Below are 26,599 nucleotides of genomic sequence, written 5' to 3'. Positions count from 1 at the left end.
CAAAAGAAAAGAAAAGGCACAATTTCCCAAGCATGGCAGCTGTGAACTGCACACGGGTTAGACCCTGACAAACAAAATCTTCACTGTGCCTTGGAAGAGCTTTCTCAGGGCCCGAGACTTAATCCACCACCACAGCCTAAGGATTAGTGCTCTGGCAGTAGAGCTGGGCAAGAGACAGGATTTTTGTTCTGTGAGAAATGCGGTGGGTTGAGGGTGGGAAGGAGGAGGAAACACAAAGTCAGATTTGTTCCAAAGCTCTGGTTTGTCGGGGTGTCAGCCCTAACGAAGCAGCACAATGCAGCTCCAGCCCCCTCCTCCCTCCATCTCCTGCTTTGCAGCCATGACCAGTTCCTACCAACCACAGTCCCTGCCATGGTTGGTACCTCCTCCCTCAGCTTTTTACGGAAACATAATCCATCACTGTGAGCCCTGCTTGTGAGACAGAGTCTGAACAATGCCTGCGGCCTGGCTGGGGACTGCGAGTTAGGGGAAGGCTCTTGGTTGTGCTGTAGCTGTTGCATAGTTCAGCACAGCTCTGGTGCACCCAGAAGGCTTCTTCCAGAGTCCCAGCTTCCCAGTGGTGACAGACAGAGCTGTTTGCTCTCTGGGCTGCAGCCTCAGGAGGTTTGGATTTAGCTTATCATGCGAGATCAGGATCACTGCACTTAAAATGTCAGCAGTGAGCTGTGGAGCGAGCAGGGGGGAAACCTCAGCCCAAAATTCAGGCTATGCTAGTAAATATCATGTATTTGCACAGAAGAAAGTCTTGGGGCTGGGAGGCTTAAGGGATGCTGAGGGGTGGCATTTCCCTGAAAACTTCTCAGTTCTCTGCCAGGTCCCTGTCATCTTGTACCATGGACCCTGAAGCCTCCTGCCAAGGGGCAGCTCACCCAAGGCTGCCCAAGGGGCTGCCACAGCATCGCCTCACTGGGAGTGCTGGCTTACTCTGTGGGCTGGTACAGCAGAGCAGGAGGGACAGGCAGAGCCATGCCAAATACCCATGCCAGTGTCTCCCCTGAAGGCCTGTGTTCACCAGCAGCTCTGGGGAGCACCATCACCCTACTGGTGTGGTTGAGGAAAATCAGTGATGGATGTCCCTGGTGTCTCAGAGGACACCATACAGGGGCACCTTCATCTGAGGGGAGAGTTTGTACTGTACAAGCACAGGAGAGAAAAGGAGGAGGAGCAGTAAGTGCAGGCAAAGATCTCCAAAGCCTGTGCTGGTCGGGGTGAGCAGGGGCACAGGCCTGGCACAGTCCCAAGGCAGACTTGCTGTGTGAAGCAGAGCTCTGCCAGGCATCTGGTGGGTGAGTGCCTGCTCATCAGTACAGGCATCCAGATGGCCAGGAGAGAGGGGTTTTCTTTTCAGGCAGCAATTGTGACTCTGCCTTCGCAGGGGATGGAGCCCCATTCACTCCAGGCACTTCCAGCACATACAGAGCATTCCAGAGAGCACAGCCTCGTTGGCACAGCACTCTTGTTTGGTGCCTCCTGGGCTGTGACACTGCAGCACATGTGCCTGCCAGGCCACCAGCTCCAAATTATCCCAGGTACAAGCACAAGGATGAGCTGAGGGAGGGTCCCGAACCGTGGGCTGCTCTCGCAACTGGACAGAGGCTTTATTAGAAATAAGCCAAAGGTCTCACAAAGGAAGCAATCCAAGGCAGGGCAAAGTGAATTACATTAAGAATTAAGACTGGAGATGCTGGAAATGCTGATTCTCTAAGCAGTGGTACAATCCTACCTTCAGCTTCTGGAATGTTTCATGTCTAAACACTCCTACCCTCACTGCAAAAAGCAGCGGGGCTGGACTGCATGCCCAGGTCAGAATAGACTGGAAGGAATGGCTTCCATTTATGTGCAGTCATTCCCAGATGGGGCCCTGGGCTGCCCACTGCTTTGCATAGAAGTAACTAGCCTGGATCTGGTATGCCAGGTCTAGGATGGAGTCTTGGAGTCCCACCTGCTTGCACCATAGTCCAGTGCATCCAGTTCCTGTGATCTGTCTTGTCACACTGAAGTGGGGACAAGAGCAGAGATGGGACTGATTCATTAGAAAATCCACCAAGTAAAAGCAATTGGCTGGAAGCCTGCTCTCTTGTAAACCAGAACATTTCTTGTCCACAGTGCTTAGCACATTCACTGCAATGCCAGCACACAAAAGCCAGGGACTAGAGGTCTGTAATTTGCCTTTCCCACCTCTGGGTTACCAGAGTTGAGTGGATGTTTCATAAGTTTCATTAAGGTCTCCAACTGCAAGCCAGGCTCTCCAGGACATCTGCTGCAGGCAGGGATTTGGGCAAAGAGAAAAAGAGGTGGTCTTGTTCACAGAGCCTGGGTGGGGTCTCAGGTTAAGGTTTGAGTGGACCTGGGCCATTTGTGTGGGACCTGCTGAAGCTAACAGGCTATGTGTGGTTTGGATTCGATCCTGGCAAAACTAAGCTCTGGCCTTGATGAGCCCGTCTTGCTCTGTGAGCCTGGAGGACACTTCCTGAAGTGACACTGAATGGTTCAGGGAAGGGATGGGTGCTCAGAGTTCTTGGACTGCAGCAGTGAGGGAAAGCCATGGCTGTTGTTCCAAGCTCTCCTTTCCTTGTGCCTTTGCCCTGGTTGCAATCTCAGTACAGGTAGTGATCCATAAAAATGTGGGATTATTCTCAGTCTTCACAGAGTTATGGGGTTCCTTCCCTGCACCTATTCATGGTACACCAAGGCAGTAAACTTGAAATCTATATGGGATGGGATTTAGTCAAAAGAGTGGACCTTGGTGCTACCTTGAAGCAAAATCCCAAAGCTTCAGCAACAGGATGTCATCAGAACTGGCATATTAGGGCAGACAACAGTAAATGTGGGTTTATACAGAGCATGGCAAGAACCCTCCAGAGCATTCATCACAGCTGAAATGACCAACTGCAAAAAGCATCCATCTAGCAAGGGATGCATATGTGAAGATGTGCACATCCTTTTGGCTTTGGGTAGGCTGAAGGGATGTTTTTCTCATAGACTGAGAGTAACAAAGAGGATTAATCTCTGGGAAAAAAATGGGGCACTATGTTGAAGTGGGTTTTCATCAGTCTTGTGCTATTGTGTGTGTATCTCGGGTTTACTAATGATTCAAATGAAAAGTAATCAGGAAAAGTGCTTGGAGAAGGAGATTTTCCTGTATTTATTTTGGATGCATGTCCAGTGGAAAAATATCTTCCCAAGCATTTTGCTTGGCGACGTGGCCTGTTTCATTTGGAGAACAATTGATGGTGATGATGAGTGGTGCTAGATGCGATCGCTATTCGACAGCTTTTTGACTTCCCTGCAAGTCAAAACAGCAAATTCCATGCGACTGCACACGTGTGCCGAGGGGAGGGTGGGGAGACAGGGGCCTTGGACATGCTGCTTGACGTGTTTGATCAGGTCTGCGCCAAACTCCTCAGCAGGCACTGCACAGCTTGTTTACAGGTTGCCCATATTTGCAGCAGTGTCTTGCTCATCCCAAGTGGTTTGTTGACTGTGCACTCTGCAGTTTGATGGGATGCCACTGGACAAGCACTGCCCTCGTGCTGTGGGTGTACTGCAGGGAAAGGTTTAACCTCTCAGTGGAGAACTTGCTTGTAGCTCTGTGCATGGTGCATTATGCACCTACAGGAGCAGACTGCTCCCACTGACTTTCTGTTTCCCAAACATGATGAGTATATCCCCAGCTGATACTGTCCTGGCACTGTATTCACCCCTTCCCAGAATACCTGTACCAGCTGTAGCCCTGCCTGTCCCTCCCCTCCTCCAGCTCCAGAAAGGATGAAAGGAATGACATGCACAAACCCATCCTGTCCCTGAGCTCCCTGAACTGGCAACTCAGCAGAGGGACCACGAGGAAGGTTAAATCAGTGAATACCATTTGTCTGGTTTCATTTCTGAAAAAGGAACAACTGTCTGCCACATTCCTTCCTTCCTTTGCCAAGGACTTTTCCAAGCAATGGCCTCTGGTCTCGGTGGCACAAGGGATAAACCCAAAGCAACTTTGCTGAAGTCTCCAGAATTGCTCCCAGGGTAACTGAGAGCAGAGCAGGGGCCCTGAGAGTTTCCTAAGCTTCACAGCCATAGCCGCAAGGCAAATAAAATGAGATTAACCAATTACAATTAAAATGAGAGAGAACTGCTTTTGACAGTAATTTTGAATTTCCCCTAAAACCACTTCCAGCTGTGACCTCTGACTCGCACAGCGTTTGCCTGAGATCTGCCCCTGGTTGTTTGTTATAACTGGTGCTTTCAAGGACGTTCAGTCCTGCCTAACAAGAGGTTTCCTAGGCAAAAAAAAAAAGTGAAAAATGGAAGAGGAACTAACACAGGGCATCCCTGTAGCGAGGCCCAGACACAAGAGCCCTTCTGGCCAGCAGAGCAGAACAGCCAGGCAGTCTCCAGTGATTTGAACAGGGTGGTGCTGCATCGAATTCCCACAGCCCCACACTGCTGTCTGCTGTCACCAAACTGTGAATCCCATCCTGGGAATATCCTAACTCACATTGGTGTAGAGCAGATTCTCTGGGCCCACAAAGAAGCTGGCTGTGCACAGTCTTGCCCTTGCAGGAGAGCAAGGCTGTGTCTGCAAGATTGGAATTATTATCATTATTCTTATCTAGAGATTCCAAAAGGTTTGTTATGCAGCGGTGCAACACAACCAGCTCTCATCTTAAGAGCATCTAGTCCTTTCAGACCACTTAATTCCCTAAAATGAGGAGGTGGTTTTGACTTATTCTTTAGCCTGTGCTACTATCCTCTAGTAAAATTTCTCCAGGTGCTGTTCAAAAAACAGCCCTGGAGGAAGAAATTTTGGAGGAATAGCATAACTGGGTGTGTGTTTTCACCCAAATATTATTGTCAGCCTGAGGTCTCCTCTTAGCCAATATGCTGCTACTTCTTTCCATCAGGAGACTGGAGGACAGGATCCTTTAGACAGGAACAGAGAAGAACAGCACTTCCTGCAAATCCTCTTCTCATTCCCAAACAACTCCACCAGGAGCAATCACAAGATTCAGGGCCCTCTAAATTTCTGCCATTCTAGCATTTCCACGTTCAGCCTGGAAGGAGGCTGCCTTGCAGGGAAGTGGATCTGGAACTTTCTCCATCATGCAGTGCAGCAGGATTGATTTCCCATGCTGCAAGGAGACAGCGCTGTGAGAGCAGTGACTTAGGCCAGTGATTAGGAGTGTAAAATTATACATAAAGTTGCTATTTTTACTCTTCAGGCACAGAAGGTGAGAGGAAGAATAGACAGAGATAAAAGTGCATCCTCTTAAAGCTGCATTACCTGAGTCAGAGTCTGTATTAGATTATTTATACCATGATCTGCCAGCTTTGAAAGCCCCCCAGGTGCTGTAGGACTCTCCTGTTGAGGTCAGCACCACAGTCACCTTTCTTTGTATTTTCCATTGTCATTAGTGCTTTTTAAGAAGTGCATTATTCTTTAGAGATTAGGTCTAAAAGCAATTTTGGAAACAAAAATGCTGTTTGTTACCCCCACACCAGTTATATTTATTTAATTTGGAATGAATCAACTGGTACCCAGTGCTGTTACACCTGGGGGAGTTTCAAAACAGTTTTGTGTAAGCAACTGCCTTCCCACACTGGAGTATCATTGTCTCTGCAAACATCATAGTTTGTTTTGTAAAGTACCTGAGTTTGCATCTGAATTGCTACAGTCTGTTCTTAAAAACTTCCCATGATGGACATTCCCCATTTCTCTAGGTAGCCCATCCTAGAGCTTTCTCTTTACTTGGCTGTTCCTACAGTCCTGCCTAAAACTTCCTGACTATAAATAAGGTTGATTTCTTCTTGCCCTCCCAGGGTTCTGGAGAAAGTTGCTGTCCCTTTTGCAAATGTTTGAAAATCATTATCATGTTCCCCTCATTCTTCTCTCTTCTAGACTAAACAAATTCCCTTCCTTCCACCTTTCTTTGCAGGTCATGTTTTCAAAACCTCTTTATCATCCATTTTATTCTCTCTGCACACGCTCCAGTTAGTCTATTGTCTTCCTTAACATGTACTATCCCAAACTGAGGGGATGGAGTCTCCACTGCAGGGCAAATCTTTTCTGAACCCTTATCAACTTCATGTCATCCTGTTTGCAGTTGTAGCCTATGCAGCCAGACAAAGCATTCCCAAAATTATTTACTTTTTCAGCTGTATCTTCTTTGATGATATTCAGGCCAAATCTTGGGGCACCTTTAGATGTGCTCTTTGTTTGTCAGACTCCCTCCATGAGTCTCAATAGTCACTCTCTCTGCCTGAGTTCTTCCATTTGTGGAAAAAAAAAATGAAAGGAAGGAGAAAATGATATCCGGGATATACTGAACAGCCCCATACCTACTTCATAAGATCTTACAGCCCTCAAAATATTTGCTTAATCTCCCAGTATCTTGGCAGGGTACGTAGGTATTAATGCTCCCAGGTGTTCTTATCCATTGATCTCAAAATATTCTCCTTCTTGTTTTAAACATGGGGAGAGTGAACTGTTTGGAGGCTCAGTTTTCATAGGCAACAAAGATCCCCTGCTCCATTTAAAGTCAGTGGAAAATGTAGGTTGCGAGCCAACAGGAGAATTGGGCTTTAAGTGACAGGCTGAGGTCCCCTCAAAAGTTAATCCCACAGCCAGGAGTTGGAGCCCAGGTTTCCTGAGTCTGTCTCGAGCCTGATGAGCAGAACCAGGCTGCTCCCACCCGGCCGTATGAACACACAGAGTGCAGCCACGTGGTCAAACCCCTCTGCAATCCCTGAGTAAAACCTTGGTCGTGGCAGGATCACATCGCCCTGGAGAAGAGTTGGGTTGATCACAACTTGCTCTCTAACTAGAAATCTGGTATTTGGTTGCCCGTTGCGCAGCTGAAAAGCCTGTTAAAGAAAACAAACAGCACCTGTGCCAAGCTCTCCCGAACTCCAGCAGTAAAAGATATTAATAGTTTCCAGCTCTGTGTTTTGCACGTTGTCTTGCCAAAGCTCACCTGCTCTGCTGAATCGAGAGGCTGCTCAGTGCTGCTCACTGAACAAAAGGCTGGTTTGTAAAAGACAAATCTAGGGGAATTTTTTAAATTCCAAAAATAGACAAGGGGGAAAAATGTGCCAGCAAGATGGATCTCATTTCATTTCCCAAATCCCTCTGGTCTCCAGAGTTCATTCTTTGCTCTTAATGTTTCATGCTATGGCTTATTTTAGTCTCCTTAGTGGAAAGTTTAAAACATTTACTTAAAGGCAAAGCTTCAGCTGGCATAAACTGTCACAGCTCCCTTGGCTTCAGTTGCCTTTAGCAGAGGAGCTGCCCTTTAGCATTTAAATTGCTTATTAGAGTGGAAAACTGCATTGCTTGAAATTGTCTGCAAAGACTAAGGAGAAAGGAATACGAAGGAAGGGGCCACAGTATGGATTTCAGTTGAGAAAGTGTCTTTCCACATGGACAGGTGCAAATATGGAGGATTCCTGGCACTCACTACTCTTCAAGTCTTTCCTCGGATCCCCCTCCAAAACGGCTGCCAGTGCCCCCCCGCCAGCAGCCCAGAGGGACTGGTGGTGCTGGATCTTGCTGGGCAGAAGGAATGAAGGCTGCAGGCATCTCCTACAGGGCAGTACAGGCTGCTGAGCACCACCAGTCTGGAGCCACATTTAAGGGCCATGCCCCAGTGGTGCTCCTTTGTGTCAGGGAGGTGCGTCCAGAAGCACCAAGGGTTTTCCTGGAAAAGGAAAGCCCATTGGCTAAAATCTTTGGGCCAGCCTGGAAAGTTGCTGGTTTAGCTGAATGTCCCGGAGAGAGATTCCCTCTGACAGTGCCCCGTCCAAGAGCCATTCTACCTCTAAACTCTATCTGTGCTGGCCTGGTTTGCAGCAGCACAGCACTGCCATCACAACTCCCCACTCACCTCTGTGCTCTGTTACCTGCCCTGCCGCATTGTTCTCTTTGCCTTCAGAGAAATATCGTCTCAGGGCATGTCAGGCATAAGAGACTATCTCAAAAGTATCAGTGGATCCTTCTTTCTCCCCTTGCTCTTGCCTTCCACATCAGATTCAGCTCCCTCAGGCTGTAGACCCCCTGCTCAAGCACAGCTCAGCTCCTCACTCCTGTGTTGTCTTTCCCTGCTCCAGCTCATCCCTGGTGATCCCACAGGGTGGGGTAGAACAGCACTGTCACAGTTGCTCGTTCAGTCACTGCTTTTTCAGGGAACATCTGCAAGCTCTTCTTTTTGTTCAGCATATCCTAAAGGAAAAAGGAAAAAAAAGAGAGAGAAAAATCAGCAAAGGTACAATATGTTTTTCTTTACTGTCAAGTTTAACAAACAACAGCCATCTGAGCTTGCCATTGCAGGAATCCAACCCATTTTATGAGGTTGGGTTCCTGTACTGGTCCCTGTCTTGTCCCTGACTTAAATTGAACCAACCTCACAGATTCCCTGGTAAATCACGTCAGTGGGGCTATTCCTGATTGACACCAGCCTGACTTGGACAAGAAGAGACTGCCAAAGCCCAGAGGATGGGAGCAGTTACTTTGCCAGCACGCTGGCTGGATTTGTATCTCTGTAGGAATGTGTACACTTCCCTTTGCTTTTGCAATGGCACCAGCGTGTTGACGAACTGCAGTGCTGCTATTTATCCCCTAATTACTCCCATGACTCACATTAAAGTAACAATTTTCCATAGAAACAAACGCAAGCAGAGCTGACACCACTAGAACTGCTTTTATTCTGAAACACATTCTGTACTTTGGGTTTTGAGGGTGGCAGCTCTGGAGGCTGCTCCATGTTCCTGGTGCTGAGGTTTGCCAGAGTTAAGGGGAATGAGACTCAGCGGGCACTTGCTTGCTCTGGGATGGGGAGGAAAGGTTGGACTAGAGCCCACGTGGGGCTGAGGACCACTCAGCACATTGTGATTTCTGAGATAGCTCAGGACAGGGTGGTTCCTGTCCGTGCTGGTTCCTGGGTGTTCTTAGGACATGTTCATCTGCCAAGGTTCTTGCCAGGACACTCCCTCTGTTTAACTTGCCCATGGGCATCTCAACCTGGGCTGCTGCTCTGTGTTTTTACTTGTCTTGAGAGGCTCAATCAGGGAGAGCAGCAGGAGTGCCATCCCTGGATCTTATCTGGGGATATTCATCCTGTTCTCTGCGTCGTATCAGTTACAGGTGTCACAGTTAGGTGTGATCATCCCTGGCTGAGTCAGTTATTTGAAATAAGTAATGAAATAATTAGCAGGCAGATCTCAGCTGCATCCTTTGAGCCAACCTGGCATCAGTTCTTATGTGGGGTCGTCACGGACTTCTTATCCTCTGAAGCTCCTTCCCTGTGCCTGACCCTCAGGAAGCAGTATGCATACAGGAGACTGGATGGTCAAGAGGGATCTTTTTCTTTTCCAAACCCACCTGCCTTGCCTTGGCACTAGAATTGTCAAATATCACCCTAGTTTTGTTCATCTGTGGAGCCAAGAGAAGTGGGGCAGAACCAAAGCTGTTTGATTTCTCTACTTGCAGCTGCCATTATTTATAGTAACTAGATGTCCCTGGTGATGGTGTCCCAGTACCTCCCCTTCCTGTGGGGCAGGAGCAAGAATTCCTCAGAGCTGTGTATATCTACCCTAAAATCATCCCACGAAGGGAGCCCTTCTAAGGGCTTTGCCACAGGCAGTGCAGCCATGGCAAGGTGAATACATCACCTCTGGAGGTTGTTGCCAAGCCTCCCTGTAGCCAAAGAGGAGGGAAAACAGCCCCACACTATTTCTTCCCAAGGCAGAGGATTGTAATTTCCAATGCAGATGTAGATACAGGAGTGCTCAGAGCCCTCAGCCAGGAAACAGGGCCCCTTTACAAAACTGCTACACAGTCATGTAAAACACGCCATTCCTGCTCCAAAATGCTCCCAGCATCATGGAAAAGACAAGGGCAGGCAGGTGGATGGAGAGGGGAGGGCTGTGGAAGCACAGGGTGATGACAGCAGCAGCACTGTCACAACTGAGGGCCAGGAGGTGGCCAGAGGCACCTGCTTTTCTTTGCTGTAGGCTTTGCTTCACACGCCAGGGAAAGGAGGGAATGATGGAGCAGAGCCCTGGAAAGCTGGAGTGGGGTGGCTCCAGGCAGGCAGCTTTTGCCACTGTGTGTTTTAAGTGATTGTGTGATTTGTTGTAGAGTCTGTTAGAGTTGGCTGTAACTTGCTTACGCTTTGCCTGTGCAGATAAAGTTGCCTCCGTATTATACTTCAGTGCTCCACACATGCACACTTTAACTTTGAAAAGTGTTGTTTAAAAACCAAATTTTAAAATGCAACTTCAGCTGTGCAGCCTTCCCAGGAAATGCCTATAGAAATTGTCTGTGCAGGAAACAGCTACAAAGGGAAGAAAGGGGAGGGAGGAGAAGCCCATCAGACCTAGATTCTGAGAGACCACGTGCAGCTTCTTCCTCTCCAGTTCCTCAGGGCTCTTGGCTGTCTCTTCATGTTGCTTCCCAGGCCCCACATGTTACAAATGTCTTTCATGAGGGTTTGTCAGCCTCCCACCATGCCCGAGTCCCATCAAGTCTCTTCTCCTCTGAAGAGGAAACTTGTAAGGGCTCAGTAGCCATGACTGAAGCCAGATTTTCAAACAGGGCCAGCACTCCATGAACTGCTGGGCTTCTCTGAAAGTCTGGCTCTGAGGAAAGCCTTTATTTCCTTTTTTATTTTTTTTCCCTGCACAAGAACTGAATCAGTAATACAAACATTAAGCTGAATAGGCTGAGGATCTCTTCCCTAGAGGACTTCTCTCTTTTTCTGCCTCCTTTATCTCTGCCAAGGTGCTGATAACCAACATGTGGCATGTGGAACCATATCCATGGGGCTGACAGAGCCCCATTCCATGGGATTTTCAACCCAGGCTGCAGAAAGAGCTGGGAAGGAAACAGTCAGAAACAAGCTTTCCCTGGGAGAGAAAGAGATGGAGCAATCAAACCATCCTTCCAACAGGCAGGGCTGTACTTAGGCAGTGCAAGCCCCTACTTTGTGCCTGAACACTTGAAGTTTCCAGGCATGAGTCCAGGATTTCAGCTTTCCCTTAAACAAGTATGGTTTTGACCCAGTCAGGGAGACAAAGTATATCAGCTCACCAACTGTAAGGAGAGCTACCTGGGGCAGCAGGGAGTGGGACCTGCCCCTGTTCTCTTTCCACAGCCCCTTTTGAATCAACTTTGAATGATGGCAACTGAGAAGCACCCACCAGAGAGGGACCAGGGCAGGAGAAGGATAGGAGAGATGCCAGGTAGGGCCCTGGTACCCATCACCTCCTTTCTGTCCCACACAGGACTCGTGTTATTCATGGAACAGTCCCTGTCCAACTGACCACAGCAGTGTTGTGGAGGCTGTTCCCATGGGCAGAGGGATCCGTGCAGGGATCAGTGCAGCAAAAAAGAACAAACAGAAGCAAAGGAACTAAAAAATGTCTCCTCCATGAAAACCTTCTCAGTTCTCGTGTCCTGCCACAGAGTTATTGCCTTGACTTGCCTCACACATTTGCCAGCAGCAGATTCTGCTTTCAGCAAGTGACTTGAAAATATTTACCCTTTTTTTGAAGCAAGAAGACAGAGAGAAAAGATTCCCTTGCTCCTTCTCCTGGTTTAACAGAGGACTTAATTTGAGATGTGAAGCACAAATCAGTGCACCTTTCACACCTCCACTTGAACTGAACTGTTTAGCTTGAACAGCCAGACTGCAGCCTCCCTTGTACCAGGACGTGGCTGTGCCCATGGCCCTCGTCCTCCCAGGATGCAGGAACATCAACTAAATACCACCTACCCAAGTTTTCTTTTCCCTAGAGGTTGGAATGGGGTAACACCAGCAAGTGACTTGTGCTTTCACATGTAGGGACTCTAAATTTGTTCCAGAAAAAGAGCTTAATTGCCCCTTGCTTCTCCTGAGTCAGGGACATCTCCTGAGCCCAGCAGCTTCAAAGCATGTCCCCCACACTCTATCATAACAACATTTAGAAAGCAGTTTGAATTTCTTCCAGCTGGCCTCATGTTACAGAGATCCCTATCAGCACCCGGGAGGAAAGAATTAGCAAGACAAACAAGCGTCTTTTTAAACTTCAGAAAGAAAATGAAAAAGCAAAGAAAAAGGCCACGTAAAAGGCATAGATGTAGCCCAGTGACATCCAAACAATGTGCTCTTTTCCTAGGGTTGTTTGAGGTAGAAAGGATCCTAATGCTTGGCTTTTCTTGTGTCAGCTGGAGACTTTGAACACTAATGGCAGGGTTTTATCAAAGCCAGATGCATTTGCACAGGTACTGTCTGTATGACCTCCCTCCCAGCCATTGGGAATGAGCACCCAATGTGAGTGTTACCAGAGGCAGGAGCATGTGCCAGGGGAATAGGGAGTCACCAGAGTAGGCCAGGTAATAAACATGGAGTTTCAAACACATCTGCTTGGCTTTTCATGGCAAACTCCTTTAATGGCCCCCCAAGGGACTTCTTGTGACTCTCTCTTCCCCCAGAAAAGCATCACAGTTGCAGACTTTTCCCGTTTACCAGGAGATCAAGCAGTCAGGCTCAGGGTGAGCAGTGGGAAAGCCTGGATCAGGCAGCTCCCCTGGTAGCAGAGAGCTTCCCACACCCAGGGTGCTCCCCAGCCCTCAGCCAGTGGGTTTTGTTGTGGTTACTGCTGAGCCGCCTCCTCTGGCGGAGCTGTCCTGTGTCCCAGCCCAAGCCCCGCAGCCACGCTCGGCATCTTTCTTTTGGTCACAGCCTGATGTGCTGACATGTGAACAACTCCTTTTAAAGAACAGATACCCTTTCAAAGAGCAAAGTCCCCCCAGGCAGCTGGGGAAAACTGGCAAAGGACACACACTGGATTAGTTTTTGCTCTGTGCTCCCTGTGGCTCTTCACACGAAGGAGCCGGTGGCATGAGATGGGGCTTGGGGACCAAAGTTGGTGCCTTTGCATGTTAGAAACCATTTCCGTTTGCAAGCCTGACAAGCACTGTCTGTTTCAGTATTTGTGATCCCCACAGAGCTATTTTTCTGCATTTCCCAATACTTTCTCTTCTTCCCTATTCAGTCTGCAGATGGGCCTGGCCCCTTAGCTGGCTCCCTTCAAAGGAGGGCATTATATTATGCCATCATTTATCACACTGTTCTTTTCTCCAGCAAATTTCCATTATGATTGGAAAAAAAGTCTGGCAGCCATCACCTCTGCTCTTAGATGAACTTTGGTTGGTTATTGAGCTATTACTCATAATTTAATTGTCTTCACTTGCTCTAGCTATGTAAAAAGATAGATAAATAGAGATAGATAGATAGATAGATAGATAGATAGATAGATAGATAGATAGATAGATAGATAGATAGATAGATAGATAGATAAATAGAGGTATGAAGGAGGAGGGGAGCAATTTGGGGTGATTACTGGCACAAGTCAAGCTGGAAGGGGAGGGAAATTGCATTGAGCTGCACCAATTTACACCTTCCAAGATACTGCCTTTCTGTGACAGTGAAACATTTCTCACTACCAGAACTCAATCTAGTGTCTGCTTGGGTTTAGCATGCAGTTAAATTCACAAGATGCAGTTCAAGAAAAAGCTACAGATTGATGTTTCAGCTTCTGAGAGTCAGAAAAAGTGAACTCAAGCATATGTAACTTCACAGACTAACCTAATCTTCCCCTCTTGCTGAGAAGATTCACATAGCAACAGTGAAAGGGGCTTTCTTCAATTTGCCTTATCCTGTGTGTATTTAAGATAACTCTTTTTTTTCCAGAATTTCATTTAGCTACTCATACTACAAACACAAGGACAGATGGTCACCAGATCAAACTTAATCAGCATTCTGTATGCTGGATTTTGGGCTTAGAAATTCATCTGGTTCTAGTAAAGCATAGTCTGAAACCTGCCTGATGTTAACTCAACCACAGAATTGTATTAAATTTCTAAGCCTCCCCATCCTCATAGGAGATTGAGATGGGAACCATCGGGCAATTTCTAAAAAGGGTTGATTAGTAGTTTAATTATCAGAGATCAAAATCTGCTCTGTTAGTAGTGTCTCACTGGAGAAATGCATTTTTAATGGGAGAGTGCAGCCCAATCTTACCCATTTGTGTCTTCTTCAAATTCATTACAGGGCTAAATCCAGTCCTGGAGTTAAAGGATGTAGTTTTGTTTACATCCTCTTACTCCATATTGAATTCAAGGTCTAGACCTTGGCAGTGCACCCTCAGTCAAGGCAATTTGGACTATTTTCCCATGGCTTCTTCTCATTCCTCTTTTCATCGGGCTCTTCCCTTCCCTGCCTCTCACTGTTGTCAGTTGTTGGGCTGAACTCCATGTGAGTGTCCCCACCCCAAGGAGCTGTGGTTACATACACAGGACAAGAAATGAGCTTCCCACAGGGAAGGCCTGTCAGGCTTCTACCTGCCCATAGGCACACAGTATCCAGGGGCATCAAGAGCCATACCAGAACGTCCTTTGCCTCAAGTGAAGTCAGGGTTTGACTGTATCCTTAAATCCTGTGTCCTTCAGGTTGGTGTGGTGATCTTTTCGCCCTCTCCAAAACCATTCAGCTATTTTATCCCTCATGCCACAGTCTGTTAGAGATGTGTGTGTACCCCTGCCTCCAACTCTGCTGCCTGTATTTGCATAACTGTGGCATGGGGCTGCCTGGCTGGAAACCAAACCCCCCTCCAAATGGCACAGAGGCGACAGCCATCTGTGTCTTTTTTCACATTTGGTTTCATTGTTTTAGGATCAAATCCAACCACTGCAACCTACAGTAACTCTAGACTTTTCAAGGCTCGGAGCTTTCCATATAGCACGATCTGTGGTTTCACTGTGGAGAAGCAAACCTGGAAAAAAAAACTTGTTGGACTGGATCACAAGTATTTTAGTTAGTGCAGAAGGCTGCCAGTGGTGAAACTAGCACTCCCAGAGCATGAATGAACGGAGGGTGTTTCATTCTGTGCATGCTGGACAATTCAGTCCTAACTGGGCATTATGGCTGCACTGGGCAGATCACTCTGGAGATGTATTTCCATTGCCACGTAATAAATATAAGTGCTCTTTATGAGACACTCATGGATGGAAGGCATCTAGTGGTTGCTAAAGGTTATTCTGATGATGTATATTCAAAGCCCTCCTGTTTGGCATTAATTAGCACAATGTTCTATTTTGCAATTTCCCAGCACAGACACATCCAGATTCCTGCTAGGAATTGGAAGTGGCATCCACCCACTCCTCCACCCAAACCAGACAGCACTGATACAATCCCTCCCTCCATGAACCCCCCACAACCCCATGGCAGGGACATGCAGGGGCTTGCAGGATGCAGGATTTTCTTGCATTACACAATCAAGGCATTTATTTCTAACAGGCCTCAGGCTGGGATCTTCATGAAGGTCTCTCCCATGGGTCCCAAAAGCCCAGTGCCATTAGCTGGGAGCTCCTGATTAGTCAGAAGCTCCTGATTTGGCCTGTGGGCTGGAGTATTTCTGACATCCAGGTTGAAGATTGCTGATTGCAGGAAGCTGATGCCCTCAGGAGCTCACAGCCCTAAGGAACTGATGGAAGTTTGTGACCCACACGCTGATTTGAACTCTTCATGTCACAGCACTGGGACAAACTATTGTAAACTTATATGTTCCCTGTTTCTCTGGGCTTGGTTGCTCCAAGCCTACTACAGCTGCTTACTGATGCAATACTAAGGAAAATGTGTAAGAAGTACTCTGGGGGTTGGATTCTGCCCTTGCCAAAGTCCAAGAGAGAAGGAAACACTTGCGCTTTTTCTACCTATTTTATCCCTGTTGGGTGTCTGAAAAGCATTTGCTACCAGCCCCAAGCTACAGAGATAATTAGATGCTGTACCAACCAAACTGCCAAAAGATGATAACTTGTGTGTTTCAATATTGCATGGAACATAACCTAAAATAGCTAAACAGATCCTGTAATTAGGAAAGTACCAACTTACACTCATATCCTCCTCTGCCTAGGCATCCCACCTTTGGGATGTTCACGGCTTCTGAGCTCCTGGCACTGGGCTGAGTGCTTTTTCCACTGGCTTTGGTGCATCCTCAATGCAAAGGGACTTTTTTGGTTCTTTCTTGTGAGTGGTTCTATCTTGCCTCATGTAAGGACCCTCGGCCTCTGAGCTCTAGTGCTGGAGCTGATTCTTTTGCATTGATCTCTTACACCACAGCCATCCTCTCAACAGGCTACATGATGAGATGAATCATTTTCCATGACTAATGGGACAGTGTGAAGCTCTGATGGGGCACAGTTACAGTCCTGCAGCTGTGATCCACTGCACCCACCATGGGTGACAGCCACTGCTGGAATCTGCCTCCAGCATCACCCCTCCCCGTGGCACCACTGCAACTCCACCATTCCCAGAACCATGGTCCCTGCACGCTCTCCCAGTGCTGGAACAACCAGGCCTACATGCACCACTTCATTTTGGTTTTTACGCCTCCAGCTTCCCTCCAGATAAACGTATTTTTTTTAACTCAGAAATACATTTGTTCCAAGTCAGATGCCAACTGCTCCCAGTGCCAAGAAGATGCAGCGCTCCTTCTGCTCACTCTGTTTTCCCGTGAACTTTATCAGTTTTTGCTTGTTTCTCTGTGACCTTTGGAGCCCATTCAAAGTCATCTGCCTTTTGCTTTGATTTCCTTTCAGTCCAGTGCAGGTTGCCAGCTGATTTGTTGCCTGTTTTTACACATCGCCAGCAAATCACCACCTCCTCATATTGTTCAGTCAGTCATCAACTCCAGGCTTGCCAGCTCTTTTTGCTAATGGGCTAGGAGGGATTGTTACATCTAAGCTGATGGGACCAGAAAGCTGCTTAATTACAGCTAACAAATCTTTAAAGACTAATGTCAGACTTTTATGGCCAGTGAGGGTCTGGCCAGTGTTATGGACCCAAGGTCCACCTGTACGTTGGCTGTACCTCATCCTTCCACTGGTTAGCCAGGCACTCCCACTGCCACAACCACTGGTTCCACTGCACTGGAAATGTATCCCTCAAGTTGTTGTGCCAGAGATTTGGCTTGTGCTGGTTCTGGGATGGGGACAGTTTTAATGTAGAGCTGGATGGGACCTCCTGGGTGCTCTCCAGCAGCTGGTCCCAGTTACAGGCAGCCAGGGATCAGTGGGAGGTGAAGGAGCCCAGTGGCTTTTAGCTGTGGTTATTCCTACAATGTTGGCAAGAGCTGGGGTGGACATGGGAGCCCCAGGTGAGGTGCAGAGTCCATAGGCCATGTCCAGGCTCAGCTCCAGCACCACACAGCTCACAAAGCGCTGCTTCCTTGCCTGCAAAGTTCCATGTTTTTCATGATTCCTCAGGAGAGCTGTATTGAGGCCCATTTGTGGTGAAAGGCAGGAGTACTTTCTCCAAGAGTTATGTGTGTTTCTCATCATGCTCCTCTGCGTTGCCTTTTCAGCTCCAGGTGTGGTGCTCGATGGATTGTTGAAGACCAAGATTTCCTTTGTCGACCAGGAATAAAATCCATGTTTCCCTCCAATACAGAGAACAGTCAGAAGGAAAGGTGTAGCACAGCTGACCAAAACCCAGAATCATCTGCACTATGGGCATCTCCCACTGCATCATTCAGGACCCCAGGTATGGATTTATTTGATTTATTTCTTGTGCACAGACATGGTGTACATAGCTTTAAAACATTCTTACTCTATTTTCTCTGTATGGTCCCAGGTCCCTAAAGAAGGTGATTTAGAGAGATAAGTGCTCACTAATTAGATGGAAATGTGATGATTTTACACAGTGCAGTGGGTGTAGTGTTTTCAGAGGTCACTGCACACTGCTTGGGCTCTCCACAGACGTTTAACTTTTCCTCCCTTTGTTGGTTCTCTTCCCATAAATCACCAGAATGAAAACATGGATCAGGTGGGGAAAGCCAGTAGCAGGATGAGGGCTTTATTTTGCTATTCTGCTTCCAAGCCTTGCAGTATAAAGACTGTCACAGGGCTGTGAGCCACATGTGGCCCCCTTGAACAGAGCTAAGCTCTACTGGGACCCACAGGCTGATCCACTGCCACAAATTGCTCACAACATGTGTATAAGGACCACTGGGGCTGTGGTCTCCGAGGCTCAGCCCGCAAGGCTCAGCCCCCCAGGGCTGCACAGCCAAATATTGGGGGAGCTTTACTGTTCCCCCAGGCCATCAGAGCAGCCAAACAGGCTGCCAAGGTCAGGGATTAGTCCTATCTTGGCTTCCACAGGCTCTCTTGGGCACAATCTGAATCTCAAACATGCCATCTCTGCAGTTATGTCTCTGATCCAGATCGAAGCTTGTTTGCTTGCACAGCCTCACAACAGAGAGCTCAGTTTGAGCTCCTTGATTTCAGTGTTGGCCAAGGTTTTGCGTTTTGTACCGAGATCTGTGCTGCTGCCATCACCCACGATGCCAATTCAGCCCACAGCCCTCCTGCCACCCACGGAGTCATGGGATCCAGAGCCAAGCCTGGCAACACCCCATCCGAGGGGTCACAGGCTCCGGAGGGGACAAGGGACATGTCCCGGGGACCCACGCATCTCAAAGTTATCATGAAAGGCTGAGAATAAAAGGCACCACATAGCCCTGGGGCTAGAGAACCGCTCGGGCCGGGCCCATCCCTCGCTGTCCCGGTGCCCGCGCGCGGCCGATCCCGAATCCTTCGCTCCTTTCCCGCATCTTTGCGCGGGGAGCGCGTGCCCTCTGCTGTCCGCGGGCGGAACTGCAGGTGGGACCGGCCCGGGAGCCGGGATGGGCTCTGTGCTGTCCCTGACCTGAGCCGGGTTTAAAGAGGCACCATAAACCGACCGTGAAATGGAGCTACGAGCTGGGAACCTCCAGCATGGACGAAGGAAGGCGTCACGGTCTCTGCCTGCGGGTGCAGGGTAAAGGTGCAGCCCTTCTCTAAAGGAGAGGAGAACCCGAGTGGATCCCTGGTAAAGCCTGAGATGGAGGCTGGAACAGGGCAGCAGCACAAGAGGGGCAGACTGGAGGTGCCCAAGGCACAGAGGCAGAGGAACTCTTCACCAGCACGAAGCACATTTGGAGCAGTGCCTGCAGAAAGGACGTAAGAGCAGGGGCCAGAATCCAGCGTGCATTTGTTCCCTGTGTTTCTGAAATAATCCCTGAGAGATCAACGGGGTTTCACATCTTTCCCCATCTGTTCTTAATCTGTTTGCCTGACAGATGCCAAACCACCATACCCTGCATGGAAAAACACAAAACAAAATAGAAGGCTTTATATCTCCTCTGGTTTTATTCAGAAACGTTCCCCGGAGCCTGGCACTGTTCGTGCCCCAGGCGTGTGCCGAGGCCCAGGGCAGAACCTGCCCCAGGGACAGATCTGCTGTCAGCAGGGGCTGGCAGCGAGTCTGTTCAGGGCACAGACTGTCTCTGATGGAGCAGCTTTGTGTTTATGCAAACCCGATGACTCCAGTTGATTATCTGCTGCTGGCATCCCTCTGCTGCCAAGAAGCCTCCACCAACATCCCGATCCGATGATCCCGCTGTTCCAGGCGCTGCAGACTTGTACAGCCTGAGGCAGTCCCAGCCAGGCAGGAGGGGGGCAGAGACAAGGGAACTGCCTTGCTAAAGGTCACAGAACAGAAGGAAACCAGCACCCTGAACCCCCCAAAGGCTCCAGACAATTTGTCAAGCAGCCTCTCATCCCAGTATTATCTCAGAGTTTGTCCCTGCAAAATCTGTGGAGGATGTGAGCAACAGCATTTTAATGGTACCCATGAATACTTTATTTAAGGCTGAGACTTGGTGACTACAGTACTATCATTATCAGTGCCTAGAATGTGCCATCTCTGATAATAAATAATAAAGGATAACTCCCAACATCAAAAATTATTCTGTCCTAAGCTGTTCCCATCCTCATCCTATCGATCAGAAGGTCTGAGTGTTTGTAACAGCTCGTACAGTAAATGGACTTTAACATTCTTCTTTCCAAATACTGAAACTGGCTCTTTCCAGGGCAATGCCATGTAATTTATAGCTCTATCACCACCTCCTTAATAGCTGCCAAGTTCTTTGGGGTCCTTTGAAAGTGAACATATTAAAAAGATATGAGCTGAGACTGACCAGAACTTTCATGTCTGTAGGTTCCTATGTGCCTTTTTTGGTCTTTTCAACAAGCTGCTGAAAACCAGTTCTGTATCTTTAAGGCAAGATGATGAGACTTTAGAGTTCTCCTGACTAGTGAGAACAGAGCATTGATACAGCTCTACAGCAGCCAAATGCCAGCACATCTCTACATCTCAACTTCACCATTAGCCTCGGCTAAGAGAGGGAAAGGGAGAGATTTCCTCTTTGCGTATCATTTGCTTAATCAATGTGAAACACAATCCCTGCCAGTCTGAAAATAGGTCTCAAACAGTGACAGTTAAACAGCTGTGCAATTTGTCTATTGCCCCAAGAACAGAGTATTTATATAAGGTTTGGCTGAGCAGAAAAGAAGGCTGGGAAAAGATTCAGCAGCTCTGATAGGAGAGGGGAGATGACACTGTCTTGAGCTGTTAACATCACAGCATGCCCTGCTCTGTTCAGGCACTGCTTCCCACCAGCCCAAGCCTAGGTTAATTTAATCAATGAAAACATCCTGTGCCTCCCCAGTTTGGCAAAGGTAGGATTTGGGGTGAAGGAGATCTCCTTTGCTTACTCTGCATATTTTGCCAGAATCCCCCAACTCCGTGAAATGTCAAGAGAAAGATCAACAGAGTGAAATGTAATCTCAAAGAGAAACACAATATTTTTTAAAATGTCCTCACAGCAGCAATCATAATAAAAATACAAACCTGAGGTTTGTAAAAATGTAGCAATAAAACCACAGACATCTTTACAACTCCCAGATACCCAGAGCTCCTCGGCAGCAAGCACAAAAAGCCTCCCAGACACAAGGAGCAAAAGTCTAACTGGGGACCAGACCTAATTGTTTTACAGCCTGCAAAAAAAAAGCCACACATGACACTAATTCACAGGTGATTACCAGCCACCATCAGAGAAGATAAAATAAATTCCCTTCATTTTCCCTCACCTAGAGACCATGGAGCAGCTGAGTTGTAGGGAGGTGGAATGTTGTGCTTACAGGCAGTATGTGGTTTAGGTTTATAAGGCAAGTTCAGATGTTTGTGCTGTTTCCTGGTCATTAAAAGCCCTTTTTAAAAGCCAGATTACAGGCATCTGTACTTCCCGAGCTAGCAGTGAGTATGTTCTGTTCCACAGGAATAGAGATCATCTCTTTTAGAATGTGAGGCAGGCCCTCGGGCAATGTAGCTCAGCCTCCCAGTGTGCTCTGGCAGGTTATTTAATATTTCCATGCCTTGAATCTCCCATCAGCAAAAGGAATCCTGTATTTAGATCTTTTCCAACCTTAATGATTCTATGATTTCTCCCACTCTTTGTCCAACCAGGTTTAAAGCTCTTCCCATGGGGACCACATATCATGAGGAGGCAATGGAGGACTGTGGCAGCACAGGGCTGTGCAAGGTGAACACTCACCTGAGCATGGAGCAAGATTATAAAGGACAGAGTGCAGCTGGTGCAGGATTTTCTGGGCTCCCTGACTTTCTTACGTGTTTGACTTGGGTACAGCAGGATTTTGAGTGCCCACCTGTTTTGCAGGGGGAGGTGGGCACCAGCTGGCTGAGATGATGGTACTGATTCAGCTATGGACAACTGTGGTGACTTTTCCTCTGTCTGCCACGGAAATGAACCATGTGGTGGCAATGATGGGACATTTTTCACAGGGGAAAAAAGAATTCAGTGTAGGCCAGGTTTGAAAAATCCAGAGTAAAACACAGCCTCAGCCTAGTACTGTACAACTGTACTGTACAACTGTACTGTACAACTGTCAAGTCGCATTGCAGTAGGTTTCTTGATGCAGATAATTTAATGATTCTTTGGCCCACGGGCACATCTCCCACTGCGAATCTGCTTCTCCAGAGCTGCTCTATCACTGACCTGAAAGGCAGCAATCAGGGCTCGTGTGTAAATGTATGTGACGAGCGCTAATGCACGATAATGGCCACAGCGCATCCAGCGGGGCTGACAACACCCACAAGGTTCTGGATGTGTATTTTGCTCCCTGAACATAGAGGTCACTGGCTTTTTCCTGATGATTTTTGACAGAATACAGTAGGCAGAGCCCAAGCATGCATATATGCATCTGTCAGTGATTACTTAATAGTTAAGAGTAGTTTTAGGGGTATTTTCGTAAAAGCCATAAAAAAACCCCAAATTGCAGATGTCATGGGTCATCTTTTGCCCTAGAAAAAAACGTTTGTTCTTCTCCTCTTATTTCTAGGCTATTCACAACTTGTCCTTTTTCCTTTGTGGGCTAATTGTGCAAGTTTAGCTGCCAAGTTCAAGAGCTTTTTGAAAACTGTTCTGGGCCTTAATCACACTCTTTTTTGATTGGAATGAGAACCCTTACTCCCCAGGTTTCTGGGAAAGGCCCATGATATAATTGAAAGGTGGGAACTACTTTTGTCCTTGTTTGTACAGTCACAGAATTCTGGCTAATGGCCATCTCATGAATTAATGCTGAAAAATAATGGATTTACTAAGAGTCTGGTTGGTAAAGTGGAGATAAGGGAGCTGAGTAAGGGGCTGACGCCTTCTCCCAGCCAGCAATTGTAGCAATGTTTTATGATCGGGGAGTAGGTCAATTCACTTGCACATTTAATGGATGAGATAAGGGCAGCTTGCACTAAATTAGCTTTCTGGGCAATATATGATCTCAGGGATGCAAAACCCTTCTGGCTGCTGAGGGAGCTGCCTGCACGTCCTTCAGAGCAAGGCCTGGCAGAGCTATTTGCAGATGATGCTCTCTTGTACTAAACACAACTGCTGATGCTCCTGAGCATCCTGCTATAAAATCATGACCCTATGGCAGTGCAGGCCAGTGTGCCACATCTGGGACACAGCTGGCCCCACTCTATTCAGCACCACTTCGTTAGTGGGAGGTGAGGCTGCAGCAGTTTCCAGAAGGATCTGTGTGTTGTGCCCCTCCAGTCCATGCACAGAGATGTGAGTGCAGCTCATGGCAGCCTGTTCCTGCCTTCTGCTCCTCCAGCCCCAGACATCAGGCTGGATTAGGCACCTCCTGGATCCTGACCTGCTTCTTCCTCCTCAATAGACATCTGAGCCTCAGTTTCAGCACTTGTCATCAGATGTTACTTGTTCTGCAGCAGGAGGTTTCCTCTGCTACCACGAACCCCCCCAGCCAAAGTGTTGTGCAAACAACGGAAGAACAATAACTAAAAACCAGTCTCTGCCTTAAGGAGCTGACAGCATCTGCCTTATTCCTCCCAGCTTCTGTAAATAAATCCTTGGTAATGTTGCTGGTTTTCGGAGGACGATAAAAGGACCTGTCGACACTCCCTGCCCAGACTTTTCCTGCCATTCACTGAGCTTTCCACTCCCTCTCCCATGCAGGGAGAAGTTTGTTAAAAATTAATTCTCATCTGATGACTGCTAATTATCTTAGAGGCTGTGGGTAAAGTGCAGCAAAGGGACCAAAGGCAGCGCTCAAGAACAGCCCTGCAGGAGGAATGCTGGCTTGGATCAGCTTGTGAGGGTTTTAACTGATGCTTCTCCAGTGGGATGTCTGATAGCAGAGCAGTGAAAAAAGGATCAGTAGAGAGGTCTCTCTCTGTACTCACATACATCTGGTTCTGATTTTTAAAATCTTCCCTTTTGAACTGGGGAGAGCTCACATCACTCTTCGGATTTTAATATTTTGGTTGAGTTTCATCCTGGCTGTTGTTCCCCACCAAGCTCTGGGACAGACTCTGCACAGTAACTTTCCCTGCCCTCCCTTGCACACTGTGAGCAGGGAACTTGTCTGACAACCTGTGTGCTGCCTGCTTGCAAGGAGGCACAGCCTCTCCAGTGTGCTCTCCTTCCCGGCGGGGTGAATGGGAAGCTAATCCTGGATTCCTATCTCAGCCCCGCTGATCTAATTAATAGTAACTCCTTTGGCTTTATAGGGTGGAGGATGCCTGGATTTAGATCTGCATTACCGGAATCAAAACCAGGCCAGCTGTGCTTGTTGATATTAGAGATGCACAGCAAAGAGAAACAACCTCCATGTGCAGTGACATGGGAGAGGTGATTAAACCTTCCTGCTTCCAGCTCTGCAGCCGTGTGTGAGGAATCTGTGCTCTTTAAAAAACAAGGCAAGCAAAAGAAAAATAAGGAGAGAGGCACCTGGAAATCCAAGAGCCAGCAAGAGTGGGAAGATGCACTGCCTCCTGGAAAATCTCTGTCTCTGCTCCCAGTAGACCCTGGAGAGTAAACCCAAGATCACAGAAAGCACAGGGTAGGGAGGCAGATCATCTGAGGACAGGACAGGACAGGACCAGCCTTGCCCTAAACTCTGCCTAATATTGTCCTGCACTCATCTCCCCTTAACTAATTAGCATGGGCCTTCTAAAGTACACATGGCCCCTCCACCAAGCACACACCAGACTCCACGCGCCCTCTTACCTGGTCCCTCTCTCTGTCCCTGACAGCATGGAAAGAAGAGCCCAGAGCTGGCAGTGGCAGGCAGGTCCTGCTGCTGTCAGTGGTGCTGCTGGGAGCCCTCCTTCCCCTGTGGGCGTTTCACTGTCCAGGCTTTGCAGCCACTTGGGAGATCCTGCGTGCAAACAATGTGGGACATCTCCGGTGCAGCCAGGCCAGCCCACGAAGGGCACACGGGGTGATGTGGTGTGGGATCAGGGCAGTTCCTCAGCTGGTCCTGAGACAGACTGGCCAACCTGCTGCCCTGCACTTAGCAACAGGGTCCTGGCAATCCCCACAGATGATTGCATCCCATCAAATCCACCCGTGCAGAGTTCCCTGCTCTGCAAAGCTTGACCTTATGGCTAAGGAATAAGCCACAAAGGGACAGAGGTCTTTGAACAGAAGTGCAGGACTCGGAGGTCCTCAGATCTGGAGTCTGCTTGCTGGATTTTCCACCCAATCCTGTCAAATCATGGGAGTCAAGAAATCTGGGTTTTATCCAGTTTCCCCATGGATGTTTTATCCGACCCTGTGGTGGTTGCTTAGAGCCAGTCCTTGAAAAGATGCCACAGTTCCCACAGAAAGTTGTAACTGCATGAAGCACATAATTACATTAGAGGCACAAGCCATGGACAAAACAGGGCCTTATGGACCACTGCATGTTATATCAGGGCTATTGGGGATCTCTGATTTTGGGGATGGATGCATAAATATTTTACTGTAAAATGCTCGTATCTGAGAGCCCTGTGTTTGCACTTTGATGGACTGGGAATTTGAATTTCTGGCCATCTCCAAAGTTCAGGAGTTGTGATCAGGGCCAGAGCTTCCTCCAGCCCAACTCTGCAAAGAGGATTTGCTGAGCTATGATTAACTCGATTACATTGCATCCTTCTCTTCAGGATTTTTTAAAGAACTTTGCAGATATTAATGACACGTAATTACCATGCTCACATTCCCATTTTGAACATGGAGAAACTGGGGCAGCTCAGTGGTGCTCACCTGGCGAGGGGCAGAGCAGCCTTTCAAAGGATGACAAATCAGGGTGACATTTGCAGGCTGAAACGTCTCAGAAAGGAAAACATCAGAGAAACCGAGAGGACATGGAATAAATGCTCAGGGACTATTTCAGTTTTGTTTCTGAATGAATGTATTTTTATCCCGTGGCTTCCGACAGGTTTTCCTTACACGGAATACAGGTATGTATTTCTGTTCTATGGATGTCACGTCTTAAGGCCTGTAAAAGCACTTCCTTTGCAACAACACAGCTGGGGGTTTTCCTTCATCTGTGTTCAGTTATTAGGGATCCATATTGAATTAACATCCGTCTTTCCTGCCAAGATGATTCAGATGGCAAATGCATTTCTCTTTTGGCACAGGTTCTAACTGAATCATCTTCTCAGACTAGTTCGTCACCTAACGGGATCCTAAATTAAGAGTGCGCATTTTATATAAAAAGATGGATGCATATGAGATAAAATGAAAGGAAAGCCATGAACAGGAGAGGGCTTGTTCTCTGGGTCTATGTCTGCCAGACATTGCATTTGAGCTCAGCCTGGCTTTGTGCAGCTGCTTGGGGGCATTGCTTACACCCACCCCACGCTGGTGGGACGCAGCAGCCTCCTCCTCCCCACTGCAGGGCCTTCCTCCATCACTGCTGGTAGAGCTAAATCTCCCTCTGCACCAGGCTTTCCACTTCTAAATGCCCATTTAAAACTGGTTGTCTTTGGGTTTAGCTTTGAGTAAAAGAACTAATGAGCTCTCCTAAAAATATTTGCCTCCAAGCTATGTTGTACTTCCTTATCCCGGGCTTTAGGAGTAGCTACGTGGATGTAGATCCATCTTCCCTGTCCTCAGACATCACAGAATCATCTTGAGGGTACATAGAGCCACCAGCTTGCAGCTTGACACTGAATTTGGTTTTGGTGAAGGTGTGAAATAGCTCTCTGTGCTGTGTATAGTACTTCTGTTGACTGAGCAAATTATTATCTCTAACTTGTGGAAACTTTAATTGCCCTTCTCTGTTGGCTGCTTCAAAAAATTCAAGTTTCTGTTTCTTCATTTTAAAGTCTTTTGTAAAGTATCTTAATTCCATTACAGATACAGA

The 26,599-nt window shown here is 47.7% G+C and overlaps 1 long non-coding RNA gene across 1 annotated transcript in view; it reads left to right on the top strand.

The window, feature by feature from the left end:
* Positions 1-21,536, top strand: part of LOC108640334 — a 38,452-nt gene extending 16,916 nt beyond the window's left edge. Inside the window, exons 3-4 of the long non-coding RNA XR_001921101.1 lie at positions 17,416-17,594; positions 21,399-21,536. This is a non-coding gene — a long non-coding RNA (uncharacterized LOC108640334). The remainder of the gene's footprint in view (positions 1-17,415; positions 17,595-21,398) is intronic.
* The last annotated feature ends 5,063 nt before the right edge of the window (positions 21,537-26,599 follow it).

Source organism: Manacus vitellinus, unplaced genomic scaffold, assembly GCF_001715985.3.
Source record: "Manacus vitellinus isolate BGI_N305 unplaced genomic scaffold, ASM171598v3 scaffold_31_pilon, whole genome shotgun sequence".
NCBI lineage: Eukaryota > Metazoa > Chordata > Aves > Passeriformes > Pipridae > Manacus > Manacus vitellinus.
Note: the sequence above shows the minus strand (reverse complement) of the source record. Positions and strands in the feature narration are given on the sequence as shown.